The 18,323-nt window shown below is 47.3% G+C and overlaps 1 pseudogene; it reads left to right on the forward strand.

Annotated features, from left to right (window-relative positions):
• Window positions 1-302: 302 nt before the first annotated feature.
• LOC143389735 (B-cell CLL/lymphoma 9 protein-like) lies at window positions 303-13,163 on the forward strand (annotated as a pseudogene).
• The last annotated feature ends 5,160 nt before the right edge of the window (window positions 13,164-18,323 follow it).

The raw sequence follows: 18,323 nt of genomic DNA on the forward strand, positions 1-18,323 counted from the left end.
TTGATCCTGTTGTGATGTGGTTTTATGTTTCAGTGTTATGTTATGTCTCACCATTTTGGGGTGTTCTTTTCTTGTAGAGTGCCCTGGAGATGCGAGATTTTCTTTTGGCAGCAGGAGGCACACACCCAGAGAATGTGGGAACTGCAAGGAGAAAGGACCCACTTCCCCAGCAGAGAAAAACAAAGAGGAAAAAGGAGTACAGGTGGTCAATGCTAAGGGACACGCCAAGCAAGCAGTGGGCCACTGCTGCTGCTCCCAGCAGCTGCTTCTGCGATAGCCCGAGAGGAACTCAGTGAGCCCGTCCCTGTTTGTGACTGCAAGCTCAGGATTTCAATCAATGCATTCCAGTAACCCTAAAGTGAGGAACTCTCCATCAGGAAACGCACAGAGGTGAGGACAAGGGCCACTCCCCACGGCCCCTTGGGGATTCCTGGTGCACCACAGACACTTACTGATGATACGGTGTGTTGGGATAGAAACAGATGACACCCAAATGGGAAAGGAAGGGAAATGGAATAGTAAATAGGAACAGAAGAGTCACCGGGCTAATGACAAAGCTTATGTAGTTTCCCTGTAGTATTCTTTACTCATTGTTCTTGGACCTCTCCTCTTTACCTCTGCACACCTTGCCAAAACTCGCATACAAAGACCAACAGGACAGTTGCTAAACTTGGCAAGGTGAGGGCCTGAGGTTGCCCCAGTCCCATGCCAGCTTTCCCTCTGCTACCCAGTTCTTGAGTTTCATTTTGAAAGGAGCCTTTCCTTCCCGCACTGGGGCAGTGGTTGGTCTACCCTGTTTTGGTAAAATGCACTGTTGGGAGGGATTCGCGTCCTGGAGGATCTCCCTAAGCTTCCAGGCACCAGTGGGTTTCCCTCTTGCTCTCTGGGACTGTCCAAGTTTCCCAGCAGGGAAGCTGGCCTCTCCTCACAGCTGTCTGTCACCAGGCTGGGGGTGCATATTTGTTGACTCTAAACTAGTCTCCGTGTGAGAGTCACTTCCCTATGTACATAGAAACTGTTGTCCTTTATTGACAGAAGGCCTAGAGATGGGTCCCCATGTGACCAGGTTTCCTGAGACCTGGCAGTCCACTGTGTTCAGTCCTCCTCTGTGGATGGCTCTGAAATGGGAACGAGCAAGTGGCTGAGGTGCAACATGGGGTGGTTATTTAGTCCTTAGGGTTTCCTGGGCCCACTGAAGAAATTGCTGCTCCTGTGCCTGGTGTCTTATCTCCTTTTGTTATTTGTTTCTTCTAGTAGCCCTAAGTCAAAGCAGGAGGTGATGGTCTGTCCCCCTACAGTGATGTCCCCATCTGGAAACCCCCAGCTGGATTCCAAATTCTCCAATCAGGGTAAACAGGGGGGCTCAGCCAGCCAATCCCAGCCATCCCCCTGTGACTCCAAGAGTGGGGGCCATACCCCTAAAGCACTCCCTGGCCCAGGTGGGAGCATGGGGCTGGAAATGGTGCCAAGGGCAAGGGGAAAAGGGAGCGAAGTGTTTCCCCCGACTCCTTTGATCAGAGAGATCCGGGTACTCCAAACGATGACTCTGACATGAAAGGTATGTCTGTAAGATCCCTGAGACTCAGAGGGAAGTCGTGTCCTGAGGGAAAGCCTCTGACATGGGCTGGAGGCCAGAAAGGCCAGCTCGGTCAAGTGGGGAGAACAGGAGTCAGATTCAGGAGTTCTCCCAGGGTGTAATGGAACTGTTCCTTCTCACTTTTCTACTCACTGGAGCCTAGTCTGGAACCACCTTGTTGAGTGCTGCCCAGGGGTTGCACATAGTTTGACAGGGTACCTCACAGGGCTTGCCACATTTTTATGCATGTCTTTGGCCTCTGTGCTGATTCTCCTTCAGTTTCCAGTCAGTAGCTCCAGCCTCTCTGCAAGTGGCATCCCCTCCTGTTCTCCATCCAGGTAGTCTCCCTGGGCTTGGGTTTGTGCTCTCTGGTTGCCACTTTGCTAGGCTTGCAGACACAAGAAGAAGCCTTGGTGGCCCTGACAGTACTCTAGACTTGTCACAGCTGATTTCACTGTGGCAGGAATGAGGGACTACCAGGTGTGGTAGAGATTTGGCAGGTACCAAAGTGGAGTCAGCCAGAAAGGGGTATGATATGTGATTTTAGGTTTTTTCCTCCTAGTGTAAGAACAAAAATCTAACTGTAGGCCAGAATGTGAAGTTAGTTTTCAAGAACTGGAACCCATATGAAAAATGGAAAACCTTGCCAGGTGCAGCAAAAGCTGGCCTCATGGTTATCCCAGCTAGCCTGGAGCCTGAGGCAGGAGGATCATCAGTTCAAGGCCAGCCTGGGCCATTTAGTGATGTGTAATGGAACTGTTCCTTCTCACTTTTCTACTCACTGGAGCCTAGTCTGGAACCACCTTGTTGAGTGCTGCTCGGGGGGATGCACATAGTTTGACGGGGTACCTCACAGGGCTGCCCACATTTTTATGCATGTCTTTGGCCTGGAGACTCAAAATGAAAAATAAAAGGCCTGGGGTTTTAGTTCAGGGTAGAGTGTTTGCCTAGCATTCAGAGGCCCTAGGTTTAAGTCCCAATATTGTGAGAAAAAAAAGAAAACCTGGGTGATTGTTCCCCCTTTCTTTCCTCCCTACCTCTATTCCTTTCTTTTCTTTTCTTTCCTTTCCTTCCTTCCTCAGGTGTTGGAAGGCCTCCTTAAGTTTGGGAGGCCTACTATGAGGGCCAGCACTATGCAGATGCTAGGGGTACCATGGTCAATAAGATAGACGCAGTAGCCGTCCTTAAGGATTTGAGTGTATCTAGAAGCTGATCGTTAAATAAACAATGAAATTTCATGAATGCTGAAGTAAGAGAAGTTAGGGGACTATGAGTTCCATTAGCTGGGGCATCTAGGCAAGTCCAAGAAGTTTGAGAACTGTTACCAGGAGGGAGGGACAGTTATACTGATATCTGAAGGATGTATTCTATTTACAGAAATGAGGAGGAAGGGTGCTTTGTAATGAGTCATGTAGGGAGAAGAGTGTTTGAAATTTTATAAGTAAAAAGAAGGTTTCCTCTTAACGAGATAGTTTCTCCTTGAAATTCTCAAGGTGGGTTTGTGTTGTGATGCTGTAAATGCTGGCAGGAAAAAAAAGAGTCTCAGTCTTTCCATGACAATGAGTCCTTTATTCTTTTCGAATGTAATTCTGCTGACCATATAAAGTCCCAGGATTCCCAGCACACACCACACTCCATGACCCCATCAACCGCCACAGTCCCCAGGTCTTCCACCCCTTCCCATGGACAAGCTACTGCCCCAGAGCCCACACCTGCTCAGAAGACTCCAGCCAAAGTGGTATATGGTTTTCTACTGAGATGGCCAATAAGTAAGTAGATGGCACTGTCTTGCTGTTAAACGTCACTTATGTGTGTGGGGAGAGGGGACCTTAATTCTTATTCCCCTTCCCCTTGCAGATTGATTTTTTTCCCTCTTGTATCATGTAAAGTTGACAGTACAAAAAGAGATAAAATAAAATGTAAATCCTTCCCCATCTTACTCCCCAGAGGCAACCACTGATAATACTTCCTTGACTTTTCTTTCAGAAATTTTTTGTGCTAATACAAATATACACATCTACCTTTTTTAAACATAGAAGAGTGATTGTATAATAAACACTTTTTCTACAATTTGCTTATTATTATTTTTTAAATGCTCCAAGTAGTAAATATCTATAGTGGAATAATTAAAATAAAAAAAAAACACTAAAAAGAAAAACCTCTGGAATTTAAACATAACTACCATGAACATCTTGCTATACATGTTCTGAGTGGATGGCTGAATCGATTTTTATTCGTTTATTCGTCAAAAAATACCCTGTGTGCACTTTTTTTCTTTTCTTTTTCACTTAAGATAAAAAGTGAATCTTAACAAACTTAAACTTTTCCTATCCCTGGGTGTTTTTGAGATTTTAGTGTTCACATTTCTCAGTTTGGGATTTTGAACTAGGATCTTCTATAAAATACCTTAATAGTAGGTTCATTAAGAAGAAGAAAGTTTGGGGCTTTGTGTTTTGTTTTTTTAGTGCCTCTTTTGGGGTACATTCATGGCTGTCTTTTAGTTTCAGGTGTTTGATGATAATAAAATGTTTCCCTTAGTTTCTTCTTCTGTTCTTAAATTTATTTATTTATTTATTTATTTATTTTTTATATATTTTTTAAGAGAGAGAGAGAGGGAGAGTGAGTTTTTTAATATTTATTTTTTTTTAGTTATCGGCGGACACAACATCTTTGTTTTGTATGCGGTGCTCAGGATCGAACCCGGGCCGTACGCATGCCAGGCGAGCACACTACTGCTTGAGCCACATCCCCAGCCCTTAAATTTATTTTTTTAGTCGTTGATTTACTTACTTACATATGGTGCTGAGACTTGAGCCCAGAGCCTCACACATGGCAGGCTGCGCTCCACCACTGAGCCACCCCCGGCCCCTTGGTTTCTTCTTATCCAATATCTCTGGTGGTTCTTGGTGCTTCTCCTTCCACTCCCTTAGAGGTCCAGCGTGGGGTCCATTTGGGGTCACAGTGAGTGAGACAGAGACATGGCCTAGCATGTTTTACCTTTTGTCTCTGGAGAGCTGCTGAAGCCATGTTGAAACCATCGTCTCTTTCCACATCCAGAACATCTCCAGCAGCAAGGCGGACAGAAGCACAGCCCCTCTGGTATGTGGTTGAGAAGTGGGTCCACAGTGACTGCCCAGGATCGGGTGGTGATTGACAAGGAGCTGTATTCTGGATATCTAGTGTGACCCTGGTATTGTGGGACCTTAGGCATGTCACACTGTGCCTTTCTATCAGATGCTGGTAAACTGATGATGAGTGAGGGGAAGAAGATGCTAAACAAAAGAGGAGCTACACAGATATTTCAGGGTCACCATCTCTAGGAAAATCTAAATTCAACCTATATGTAGAGCAGATTTTTAAAAAAAATAACATTCTTGAATTAGTTGAAGAAAAAATATGCAGTGTTTATTTTAATGCATATAGTTGATTAAATTGAACCAAACAACATTTCTGGTCCCTGGCATTGTCCAGGCATTGCACCAGATGCTGTGGGGAGTGCTAAGAAGCTCAAGATACAGTCCCTGTGTTCAGAGAGCATGAACTCTAATACTGGTATGAGTCTTAATCATGGGAAAGTTAAATGACAGTAAGCAAAGTTATAATTCCAGATAAAATCGGTGCCATCTTGTCTACTGTGTGTATCAAAGAAATCTTCATCTCTGTGGACGTAGCAGAGCTTGAGCTTTCCTCAACTGAGGGATTTTATATTTCCCAGGTTATCTGCACTACTCAGATGGAGAGTGAATATCATTATATTTAAAATGCTTGTTGTCTGGGGGACCACTGGGTACCTTGCAACCCAGTCGAGCTTTATTGACTTAATGATAGTTCTTAATACAGTTGTCACCTCCACCTTCTCTGGTGCTAAAATGTAATCAGAATTGGAGTTAAGGAGGGAATTAGTAATGATACATTGCTCCAAATCTGAAATGAAAGGGGTAGTGAGAAACAGTTTCCTTGACTGTAATTGCTTTATTAAAACTGGCCAACCAAACCAAACCTGAAACGGCACGACAGGGAAAATTCGGGTGACCTCCATGCTTTGGTTGAGGAGTTGCAAAAGTGGAATTGAACAGAGTCAAACAGATTGAGCTGATTTTACCCATACAAATCTATCTACAGACAAATGTGCATCAGTACTTCCAAATGAAACATTTGTGTATATATTTTTTTACAGAGTATAAATACTCAAAGATGTTTTTGCTTATATGAAATATAAATTCTTCATGTAGATACACATAATAATTCATGTGCAGATTTACCCAAAGGTAAACATTCCAGAGAGTAAGTGGGGAGGTAAGTTAAGAGCCTTGTGGATTTAGGAATACAGAATGGATTAAATGAACAAGTAGGAACAAATGAACACCAGAAAGGGATTAGGAGGGTCACTGAAGGCTGGTGAAAAATAACTGAGAAAGTTTGTAGACCAGGCCCTTCTTAACCCTCTGAAGTCTCAGCTGTGCTAAAGTTGAGACCTAGAACATGTACATCCTTCTTCCAGACAGTCGTAGTGTCTGTGTCACCAATTGTAGGTAAGGGAGCTTTTATCCAGGACTCAGTTTAGCAGTAGTACTTAATAAGTTAAAAAGGGCAGCCTGCTGTCCATTGGAAGGAACAGATCAAGGGACACCGCGAGCTAGATCACCTCAGACTTGTGTGCAAACGCTTCCTTCCTGCAGATTATCCTACTACAGTTAATGTACAAATTCTTATCAGATAGGGAATCAGTGATCACAAACTAAAAACAGAAACCATAGATGTGAGGCCCCTGGAAACTCAAGGAGGGGAACACTTCAGTCGTCACCCTACCGGAGGGGATGTGACATGGAGTGGCCTCCCACTGTATCCAGCTGGCGGAGCACAGAGCTACAAGTGAAGCATCAGACCTTTTGATTGATGACGATAAGTCTGCATACCCTATTGTACTTCCAGGAAAAAGAAAAAGGTGTTAGGTGTAGCCTCCCACATACCAAGGAACTAATCTTTTCCCTGAATCAAAAACACATAGTAGACATGTGATATCAAACCTGTTTCTCGAAATAGACATTCAGATTTATTCTCTTTGGCAGAGTGGCTCTCCCCTGGCATGCTTATACAGTTATTGGAACCCGATCTTCAAGAAGGGAAAGAGGATGCCATTGGACAGTAAGGTTTAAAAAAAAAATCGAAACATCTCTATGTCCAAAGAAGGGTTGTACGTAAATAATTTCAGAATCAGGTGTCAGTAGAGAATTATGTCACTGGGACAAGTCCTTTATAACATATCTTGCTCTTTTAATTGCCCCTCTGTTCAGTTTACCAATGATCTAAACAATCTCATTTATCTTCAGAATACACAGATATCTGCCATTCACAATGATCCGAAACCTCTCCCACAACAACCCCCAGCTCCAGCCAACCAGGACCAGAATTCTTCCCAGAACACCAGACTGCAGCCAACTCCACCCATTCCAGCACCAGCACCCAAGTCTGTGGCACCCCCACGTCCCCTGGACCACGACAGTCCTGGGCTGGAGAATAAACTGATTGCTCCTGTGGGTAGTCCTGCCAGCTCCACTCCATTGCCCCCGGTTGATACCGGGCCAAACTCAACGCCCAACAGTCGAGCAGTGACCCCTGTCTCCCAGGGGAGCAGTAGCTCTTCGGCAGATCCCAAAGCCCCTCCACCCCCATCAGTGTCCAGTGGCGAGCCCCCCACACTGGGAGAAAACCCTGACGGCCTGTCTCAGGAGCAGCTGGATCACCATGAGTGCTCCTTGCAGACCCTCAGAGACATCCAGCGTATGCTCTTCCCTGATGAGAAAGAATTCTCAGGAGGACAGAGTGGGGGGGGGCCCAGCAGAATCCTGGGGTATTAGATGGACCTCAGAAAAAAACAGAAGGGCCAATCCAGGCCATGATGGCTCAGTCCCAAAGCCTGGGTAAGGGTCCTGGGCCCCGGACAGATGTGGGAGCTCCCTTTGGCCCTCAAGGACATAGAGATGTGCCCTTTTCTCCAGATGAAATGGTTCCACCTTCTATGAACTCCCAGTCTCTGCCCATCGGACCTGACCACCTGAAGCACATGACCCCTGAGCAGATGGCGTGGCTAAAGCTGCAGCAGGAGTTCTACGAGGAGAAGAGAAGGAAGCAGGAGCAAGTGGTGGTGCAGCAGTGCTCCCTGCAGGACGTGCTGGTCCACCCGCACGGGCCGAGGGCTGTGGGCCGAGGGCTGCCCCCTCCCTACCAGGTGACTCCTGGTGAAGGCTGGGCACCCGGGGCTGCAGAGCCGTTCTCTGATGGAATCAGCATTTTGCATTCTCTCCCCCCCCAGGGGCATGGCTCCCCATCCCAACATGCCAGGGAGCCAGATGCGCCTCCCGGGATTTGCAGGAATGATAAACTCTGAGATGGAAGGGCCAAATGAGCCCAACCCTGCGTCTAAACCAGGCCTCTCTGGAGTCAGTTGGCCAGACGATGTGCCAAAAAATCCCAGATGGTCGAAACTTCCCTCCCGGCCAAGGTGTCTTCAGCGGTCCTGGCCGAGGGGAGCGCTTCCCAAACCCCCAAGGATTGTCTGAAGAGATGTTTCAGCAGCAGCTGGCAGAGAAGCAGCTGGGTCTCCCCCCAGGGATGGGCATGGAAGGCATCAGGCCCAGCATGGAGGTGAACAGGGTGATCCCAGGCTCCCAGCGCCACATGGAGCCCAGGAACAATCCCATCTTCCCACGGATACCAGTCGAGGGCCCGCTGAGTCCTTCCAGGGGCGACTTTCCAAAAGGAATGCCTCCACAGATAGGCCCTGGTCAGGAACTTGAGTTTAGGATGGTTCCTGGTGGGATGAAGGGAGACATGCATCTGAATGTCTGCATGGGGCCCAGCACTCAGATGATGCCTCAGAAGATGAGAGAGGCTGGTGCAGGCCCTGAGGAGTCGATGAAGTCCCGCCCAGGCGGCTCAGACATGCTGCCTTCCCAGCAGAAGATGGTTCCCCTGCCATTTAGTGAGCACCCTCAGCAGGAGTATGGCATGGGCCCCAGGCCATTCCTTCCCATGTCTCAGGGTCCAGGCAGCGGCAGTGGCTTGCGGAATCTCAGAGAATCAATTGGGCCCTACCAGAGGACTAACAGCCAGCTCAGTCATATGCCACCACTACCTCTCAACCCCTCGAGTAACCCCACCAGCCTCAACCCAGCTCTCCCCGTCCAGCGTGGCCTGGGACGCAAGCCCCTGTATATATCTGTGGCAGCCAGCCAGGTGCATTCCCCAGGCATCAACCCTCTGAAGTCTCCCACGATGCACCAAGTCCAGTCCCCAATGCTGGGCTCACCCTCGGGGAACCTCAATTCCCCCCAGACTCTATCGCAGCTGGCAGGCATGCTGGCAGGCCCCGCTGCTGCTGCTTCCATTAAGTCCCCCCCTGTTTTGGGGTCTGCTGCTGCTTCGCCTGTTCACCTCAAGTCTCCATCACTTCCTGCCCCATCACCTGGATGGACCTCCTCTCCCAAACCTCCCCTTCAGAGTTCTGGGATTCCTCCAAACCTTAAAGCTCCCCTCACCATGGCCTCCCCAGCCATGCTGGGAAGTGTAGAGTCAGGTCAGTATGTCGGCATCCTCACAGTCGCACTCATACCTGGAGATTGCCAGACCCTGATTTTGCTTAAGAAAATTGGTGTCTTTGAGTGTAACCAGAGGAAGTGGCCTTTGCCAAAACTCGTGGCAAGGTGCATCATTCTGAGTACTGCGTTAGGTGTTTGCACAAGTACTCAGCCCTGCAAAGTGTCTGTGTGTGGTGGGTGCTATGGAAGGAGGAAGGGAGTGGGACGCTGTATGTCAGTTGCCACAGTGACTTACCTTAGCACAGTGAACAAGGCTGGTGAGATAGAACGTCCTAACAGTGGGGAAATGTGACTTCCTCAAATCCTGGGCCCACCCACTTCAAGGTGAGTCTTGTCCCACACATAGAGGGAAGCTATTCTAAGACTTGTTTGGTTCTTGTAACTATAGTTGCCCACAGAAAACTCCATTTCCTCAGATCAGCTGCAGTTTGTTCATATTTTCTTTTTGGGAGAGACCCTCACTGATGATAGTAGCTTCGTGGGTGGAACCAGAGCTCTGGGGTGTGTGCTAGTTTTGGTACAGTCTCCACCTGAGAAAACTAGAACCAGAACAAGATGGGAGGCCTGTCCTGCCAAGCCAAGGGTCTTCCTCTGGGGTAAGAGGGTCATTAAAACAGTGGAATAGCTAGCTGCTTCAGACCTTCTTAGGTCAAGCATCATGGCCATTGTTTTAGTTAGCTTTTTTGCTGCTGTGACTAAAAGATCTGACCACAAAAACTTTAGGAGGGAAAGTTTATTTGAGGGCTCATGGTTTCAGAGGTCTCTGTCCATAGAAGGCTGGCTCCATTCCTAGGGACTCAAGGTGAGGCAGAACATCATGGCAGAAGAGTGTGGCAGACGGTAGCAGAGAGAGAGAGAGAGAGACTGCCCACTCCAGATAAAAAATACATACCCCATAGCCACTTCCTCATGAACCACTTCCTCCAGCCACAGCCCACCGGCCTCCAGCTACTACTCAGTTGGTCCCAGCAGGGATTAATTCATTGATTAGCTTAAGGCTGTGACCCAACTGTTTCTCCAAACCTCCTTGCATTGTCTTACATGTGAGCTTCTAACCCGTAGCAGTCATGGAAATGAAGAGTTTGTGTAGGGTGATATGGCTGGTCCTGGGGTTGGGCACTAGTCTGGCTTCATGGGATTCTAATACCTGGATCAAGTTCTTAATTGTGACTGGCAAGGGAAAGAGTTCTATTTATATTTCACATTCTTTTCAATGAAATGGTTGTTTGTAATCTCATTTTTCTAATGTATTCCTGCTGGGTTTTGTCTTCACATCTGCTGATCCGTCATCTCCATATCACGCCACAGTCTCCTGCACACACAGAGAGCTTGACTAGAAGATTGATGACTTGTGTCCTTGGTCTAATAACACTGTCCTGCTCATCTGTCTCCTTCCTGGCCTTGCCAGTTCATAATCATAAGGCCCAGTAGCTCTCAGAACCAGTGGACTCCCTGCCCATCTTTGTTTTGTTTTGCTTTGTTCTCCTAGATGGCCCTCCACCGCCTTCAGCCAGCCAGCCTGCCTCTGTGAATATCCCTGGAAGTCTTCCCTCGAGCACACCTTACACTATGCCTCCAGAGCCAACCCTCTCCCAGAACCCTCTCTCGATAATGATGTCTCGAATGTCCAAGTTCGCAATGCCCACTTCGACCCCATTGTACCATGATGCCATCAAGACTGTGGCCAGCTCTGATGGCGACTTCCCTCCAGCCCGTTCTCCCAACCTGCCATCAATGAATAACATGCCAGGTAAGAAGCCAAAAAGATGGGTGTGGAGCTGGTGCTGACCAGGGAGAGACTTCCTGAATTGTTTTCTTAGAGACAGGTGGACATTGAACAGTTAGCCATGTGCCATCAGAGTCAGTCTCAGTGGAGTGGAAGTGCCTGACTAGAGGAGGATGGCCTTCTTCATCAGCTCCTCTGAGGCTGTGAGAGGGCTTCCCTGTTCTGTGTACCTGGCGGGTTCTGGACTTTTTCCTTTGGGGTCATCCTGCAGTCATGCTGAGGTCATTTCTTTCTCACATGCTGATGGGAATGTTGTTAGCTCTCACGTGGTTTCCTGGAAACGCACCCTCGAGCCACCAGCCACCACAGGGTTCCAGAGAGTGGGAAGCCCCTGTTTCCTAGACGAGTCCTTTCTTAGAACTAGGGCCATAATAAAAGTCTTCCTTTCACTGTTTGCTCTGTCTGCCTTCATTCCTTCACCCACTCCCACCTATGCCCCCACTAATCTCAGAAAAAAAGGCGTGATCTTCAGTGGTGAAGGTGATGGCAATCCCAGTTAACCAGGTTAGGCTGCGCTGTGTGAGGGGCACAGACGCCATCCCTGCCGCCCTCAGTGACGGTCCAGAGGGAGGCCAGAAGTTTAGACATCCCAGACACTGGCAGACAGGACACTTCCCCTTTTCCATTAAACGTCATCGCTGTCATTGCCATGACGTGTCTTGTAACCTGGAGTTAAATGGTCTCTTGGGAAGGCAACATAAAATAATGCCAGGTGTCAGTTGGAAAAAAAGACTCGTTTGGGTTCTTTGTTATAATTCCTAACAATTGGATTGTGGAACCAATAATCCTCCGTCTCCACAAAGGGCCTTACTTCAGTCGTTCAGGCAGATTATTTTCTTCCTGTGTTAAATTGTCTCCAGTGAAGACGACAACACTGTTTGCTTATTAACATAGAATTTTCCCCTTGCTGTCTTCTGCACAGTCATGTCATATGCGTGGGTCAGACGCCCCCCAAGTATGTTTCAGTCTTTGATGGCAGAGATTTTGTTTTCCCACCAAATAACTTTTTTTGTTAATTTGATTTATTAGTTTTTCTGAGTTGCTTTTAGTTGAGTTGATTCCTTTGATATCTTTATTTTTCTAGGAATGGGCATTAATACACAGAATCCTCGGAATTTCAGGTCCAAACCCCGTGGTTCCGATGCCAACCCTCAGCCCAATGGGAATGACCCAGCCACTTTCTCACTCCAGTCAGATGCCCTCACCAAATGCTATGGGACCCAACATACCTCCTCATGGGGTCCCAATGGGGCCTGGCTTGATGTCACACAACCCTGTCATGGGGCATGGGTCCCAGGAGCCTCTGATGGTACCTCAAGGATGGATGGGTTTCCCCCAGGGCTTCCCTCCAGTGCAGTCTCCTCCACAGCAAGTCCCATTCCCTCACAATGGCCCCAGTGGAGGATAAGGCAGTTTTCCAGGAGGGATGGGTTTCCCAGGAGATGGCCCCCTCGGCCGCCCCAGCAACCTGCCACCAAGTTCAGCAGATGCAGCACTCTGCAATCCTGGAGGCCCAGGGGGTCCCGACTCCTTCACTGTCCTGGGGAACAGCATGCCTTCAGTGTTTACAGACCCAGATCTGCAGGAGGTCATCCGACCTGGAGCCACCGGGATTCCTGAGTTTGATCTGTCCCACATTATTCCATCTGAGAAACCTAGCCAGACTGCAATATTTCCCTCGAGGGGAAGTCCCAGGCCGTAAACAGCCCCAGGGTCCTGGACCTGGTTTTTCGCACATGCAGGGGATGATGGGTGATCAAGCCCCCAGAATGGGACTAGCATTACCTGGCATGGGAGGTCCAGGGCCAGTAGGAACTCCGGACATCCCTCTTGGTACGGCTCCATCCTTGCCAGGCCACAACCCAATGAGACCACCAGCCTTTCTCCAGCAAGGCATGATGGGACCTCACCATCGGAAGATGTCACCAGCACAATCTACATTTCCCGGCCAGCCCACCCTGATGAGCAATCCAGCTGCTGCCGTGGGCATGATTCCTGGCAAGGATCGGGGGCCTGCTGGGCTGTACACACACCCCGGGCCTGTGGGCTCCCCAGGAATGATGATGTCCATGCAGGGCATGATGGGACCCCAGCAGAACATCATGATCCCCCCCCCCAGATGAGGCCCTGGGGCATGGCTGCTGACGTGGGCATGGGTGGATTCAGCCAAGGACCTGGCAACCCAGGAAACATGATGTTTTAAGCTGCTAAGATTGGATGTGCCGATGCTTGTCGAGATGGGATTCCAGGTCCTGAGCACTGCTCGGAGGGAGCGCCAGGAGTGCTTACTGTTGGTCATGCAATAGGGGGACAGAGACCTGAGGGCTGCTTTGGGGGAGGGGAACTCGAGAATGTATGGATCTGTCTGAAAACAAATTCTTCATTTAATCAACAGGTGTGTTTTTTTTAAGATTTATTTTTTAAAAATTATTTTTGTGGACTTGGGTATCCCATGATGGCACCTACTTTTGGGAATCTGTAGCTGTGCTTTGAGAATCGCCATCGGTCACATGTTGCACCATTCTCTGTATGTTTACGTCATTTGGACTGGCTTCTCCCAGGATTCTTCTATGGTTTTTTTTGGTTTTGTTTTTGTTTTTAAATTTGGGCTTTATTTTTTTGTGTGTACTGTACTATATTGTAAAAGGGATTTTAACAAAGACGTTAGTCTTTGGGGCAAGAGGAGAACAGGAATGCTGGGCTGTTTACTTTAGGTGGAGAATCCATCTTCAGACTTTGGACTATTTTCTCTCAACTCCAGTGTATAGAAAAACCAAACTACGACCTCAGAGCAGAGTATTAATGAAAAGCACAAAAAAGGAACTAAGTTCAGCGAGGGGTGGGGGGATGGGGGAAATTTTTCTTTTTAACAATAATGAAGCTTAGGACATTTGTTTCAGTTGAGTGCTCACCAGCACTGTCTGTCTCTCTCAGTACACAAACCCACCATCAGGTCTTCTCTGTTTCCCCCACACTTCCCGTCTTAGCTAAGTGTGTTCTCCTCCCTCGGGCCCCCCTGGTGACACTCAGCCCCCTCCTCTCCCCTCCCCTGTGGCAGCTGCAATACCTGGTGTTCTGCTGGAGACTGCTCCAGAGAAGCCCTGTTCCTGCCGAGTGTCCTCCTGGCCCTGCAGGGAAGCTCTGTCTTGGGAGGGCCCTTGGCCTTCTCCCTGGGCCTTTCCACCCCCAGCCCACTCCCCCTGCCCACCTCATTTTCTGTTCTCTTTTTATTAGGAATTCCCAAGTGAATTTTATTAATGTGGGAGTGGAACAGATGCTAAAAGCTATCAAGGATTTTGTTTTTGTTTTAGATTTTGTGGTTCCTTCCCCTTCCTCCCCTCCCATGCATAAAACGTTCTGTGTGACCTCCATTAAATTTGATACAAAACCACTCGCCAGAGCTGTGGTGTCAGAAAAATAAACTATATTGTTTCTTACAAAACGGAACTGCCTTTCTGCTCACTTGAGTCCTGTGTGTTTCGTGTTGGTGTACTGGTTGCCACGTGCCCAGCAGCGGAGAATCCATGTGTTAGAGTTGGTCACTGGGGCGACAGGGGAAAGTCTCAAGAGTGCCTTCTTGGATGAAGCCTGTTCCTTGCTACGGAGGAGTCATTACTCAGGAAGTTCATCCTGTACTGTCTCAGCCCCAAAGTCCTGGTTATGAGCAGAAGAGCAACCCTAGTCCCCTTGCTGACCTTGACCTCTCAGGCGGTTGATCATACTATTTATTAGGAGTTTTTGGTGACAGTTTAATGGTATAAAATAATTAAGAAGGCAAAGATATGTTCAGCCATTTGAACAAGCTGAGAGGTGTCCCTGCCTCCTGCCAAGATTAAACGGTACTACACCTGCAGAGTTTGGTCTGTGAATGTTGCTCTTTCCGACAAGTGCATTTAAGAGCCATTTTCTCTCACCTTCAGCAGTTTTCTAGCCTGAGCAACACAAGAGCCCCAGACAGCAAACATGTGGAGGAAAGTGTCAGAGCGCCTACTCTCCCAGTCACCTCCATGTGTTGTCCTGCTGATTTTTGAGGGGCCCTATGAAGGAGGTGGTTATGATTTCTTCTGCACTTGAGAAAATTGAGCTTAGGAGTTTAAGAAACCCAACTCAATCAGATCTATTCTGTTGGTATTGGGTGGTGTGACTTTTTATGTTCTAGAGAAATTAGGATAGTAAGAGGTTTTCATTTTGCAAATTCAGCCATCTCGCTAGGTTTCTTGCTAGGTTTCTTTCTTAGAGGACAGGGTAACAGCCAAGCATGTGGAGCATGAGATGAGAGCCTTGAGGAAGGCTGGGGACTTTCCTTTGTCCATGGGCTCGTTTCTTAGCTGCGCTCCTTGCACATAACCATGGAATAGTGTCACAGTCACTGGTGGTGTGTTGTCCCCTTGCTCCTGCCAGGCAGTGGGGAGCCAAGTCAGGAAAGGGTTGCAGAGCAGGTACCACCTTGGAGGGCAGGCAAGAGTTGGGCGGCCTCTGAGGAGGCAGTTACAGTTGGCTCAGGGAGTGCTGCCCCCTTCTGGAGAATTGCTGCAGTACAAATCAACTTTCCCATTTCCAACTAGTTGAGACTTTTAAACACGTCAAATCTTTCATTTATTTACTCTATCAACATATGCCAACATTTCATCATGATGTGTCTGATAAGCCAAGTTTATTTGGAGCTATTACAACTTTTTCCTACTTATTATGAAATAAAATCAAATTTTGAGAGACTTCATGTGATTGCATAGGGAACTAATGATGCAAGATTTTTTTTTTACAAAAAATCAATAAGTGATAAAAATTTCTCATCCATATACAATCCTGTGAAGGCTCAGCCAGTCTTCTCTTACCCGTTCTCCCTGAGTTTGGGATTGGATGGAGGAAATGCAGTCAGTCATGGCCTGCTGCTTCAATTCAGGGGTAAGGGGTGGGGCATGGGTGATGACATTATTTCTTAAGAGCATTTTTACTAACACAATCTGAAATAAAGTAATTCTGCAGTTGTAAATGAACACATACTGTAGTGATCTTATGAAGGATGTGGCATGAGAAAATAAAATTCATTCATTTTGTGGTGTTGGGGATCAAATCCAAGGCCCTACACTTGCTAGGCAAGCTCTCTGCTACATTCTCGACCCCCAATAAAATTTAAGTCACTCTTCAAAAAATTGATCCAACCTCTTTCTCAGTTTTCCTGCTCTCTCACAACTTCTCAATATTGTGATTGCTGTTCAGCTGCATCACTGGGGCTGTTAGACCCCAACTGGTTTAATGACCTGCTGTCACTGTTTGGAATTCTTAACTTCTTGATATTGTGCCGCACATTTCCATTTTTTGGAACTGGGATTGGAAGAGCACTGTACTACTGACCAACGGCTCCAGCCCTTTTATTTTGAGATGGGGTCTTGCTAAGTTGCTAAAGCTAGCCTCAAACTTGTGCTTCTCCTGCCTCAGTCTCCTAGGTAGCTGGGGTCACAGGTGGGCACCACGTGCCTGGCACTGCATTTATTCTTACTTTCTGCTTAACCAGCAGCTGGGAGCACCCCAGCTAGACAGTCGTGTTCCAATTAAACTGTGTACCCCTCTGTCATTTCCTTTTCTTTCTCTGAGCACTTTCAAAGTCGTGAAAGGAGAAGGAAATAGTCTTTAATCCAAGGACACATGTATTCAACAAAACTGGTAGAGGAGCCACTGTATGTAAGAACTGGGCTAAGGCTGGGATGAAACAGTCGATGTTTGATCAACCACCAACAGACAGGTCCCCACTGGTGTGAAAGTGCTGACCCTGGTCCAGCAGGCCAACAGGCCATCTCCATAGAGCCTCAAGCCAAGGGGATGTTGTGTGACTCTTGAAGGAGGGAGTTTCCTGTTGGTGAAGGAAAGGGAAACAGCAGGGTGGTCTCTTTAAGGGGGCAGAGTACACCATGAGCCCAGAGGAAGGGGCGGTCCTGAAACCCTGGAGCGGCCCACTTCAAGGTTCAGAGCAAGAAGGCTTAGGGTGTCACTTAGTGGTAGCGGTCAGGCTTAGCATGTGTGAGGCCCCGAGTTTGATCCCTGAACCACAAAATTTGTAAATCAGTTTTAAGCAACGGAATGAAGTGATCCGATTTTTTTTTTTAGTTGTAGTTGGACACAGCACCTTTATTTTATTTATTTTTATGTGGTGCTGAGGATCAAACCCAGGGCCTTGCACATGCTAGGCAAGCGCTGTACCATAGAGCTGCACCCCCACCTCAATCAGATTATTTTTCATAAAATTTACAAACTGGAATGTGTGGAAGACAGCTGGGGGCTGGGGGAGGGAACCACAGGAAGATCACTAGTAAAAACTTGCTTATTTTACAAAATCCTTAAACTCAAGACTCATCCCTTTTGCTTTAAAAAAAGAAAAAAGAAAAAAACATCAAATTGCATCACATTTCCCATACTGTTTAGACAATTTGAATCTTAATGCCACTTTCTGTTCTCTAGCTCAGATCTGTAATTTTTTTGGAAGTCACAAACTCTTACAATTAAGGAAAATCATATAATCTTAATTTGGCAGTTAAATTTTTAATAACACATGTAAAGCAAATAGTCTAAAAAGCACAAAAACCATTTTATGGCCAAACATTTCATGGAGGGAGTTAAATAATAATGTTTAAAGAAAAGTATATTATGAGGATTGTAATAAACTTTGTCTCCCCCTCCCTCTCTCCCTCCCTCTCTTGTTTAACCTGGCTTCTTATCTGGGTATGAATCTGTTTTCTGCCTGTAGGTGACCACACTCCAATGTCAGCTCCTGGCTCAGTGCTTAATTGCACTTGGCAACCAACCCTGCTAGAGGAGGAAGGGGAGTGGGCATGCGATCACACAAAGATGGCAAAGAGAACCTTCACGGGGGTTGTCTCACACATGCTTCCTCACACAAAGTTAAATGATGAATTCATTTATTTCACCAAATGCAAAATAACTCGGGCTTCCCTTGCAAAATACCCCACTCAGAGTCCAACCAATTTTGAGGGCCCTAGGATTCCAAAGAACTGGTTCAAGAAACCAGTCATAGGAAAGTCAGTCTTTGCTTGCAGCCACAGGTGGGAGGCAGCTGGGCTGGCTTACCTGTGTGTTCAGTGTGGTCCTGGGGGGTTGGACTCCTCATACCTTGCAAGAGGTGAAGTCCAAGAATTTAATTTTTTTTTTTAACATGGGAAGCAGCCCCCAGCGCACAGCTGTGTGCAGGCTGCCATCTTCCTTTCTCCAGTGGCCAGAGCAGGGTAGAAGGCAGAATGGCTCACAAGTCCCAGTGGTGTCTGGCTCCAATTAATTCATGTTAAGGGTGAGTTTCAGTTTCAAGATTTTATGTATTTGTTTACTATAGAAAAGGTCTTTCTGTAAAATC

Source organism: Callospermophilus lateralis, unplaced genomic scaffold, assembly GCF_048772815.1.
Source record: "Callospermophilus lateralis isolate mCalLat2 unplaced genomic scaffold, mCalLat2.hap1 Scaffold_1576, whole genome shotgun sequence".
Lineage (NCBI taxonomy): Eukaryota > Metazoa > Chordata > Mammalia > Rodentia > Sciuridae > Callospermophilus > Callospermophilus lateralis.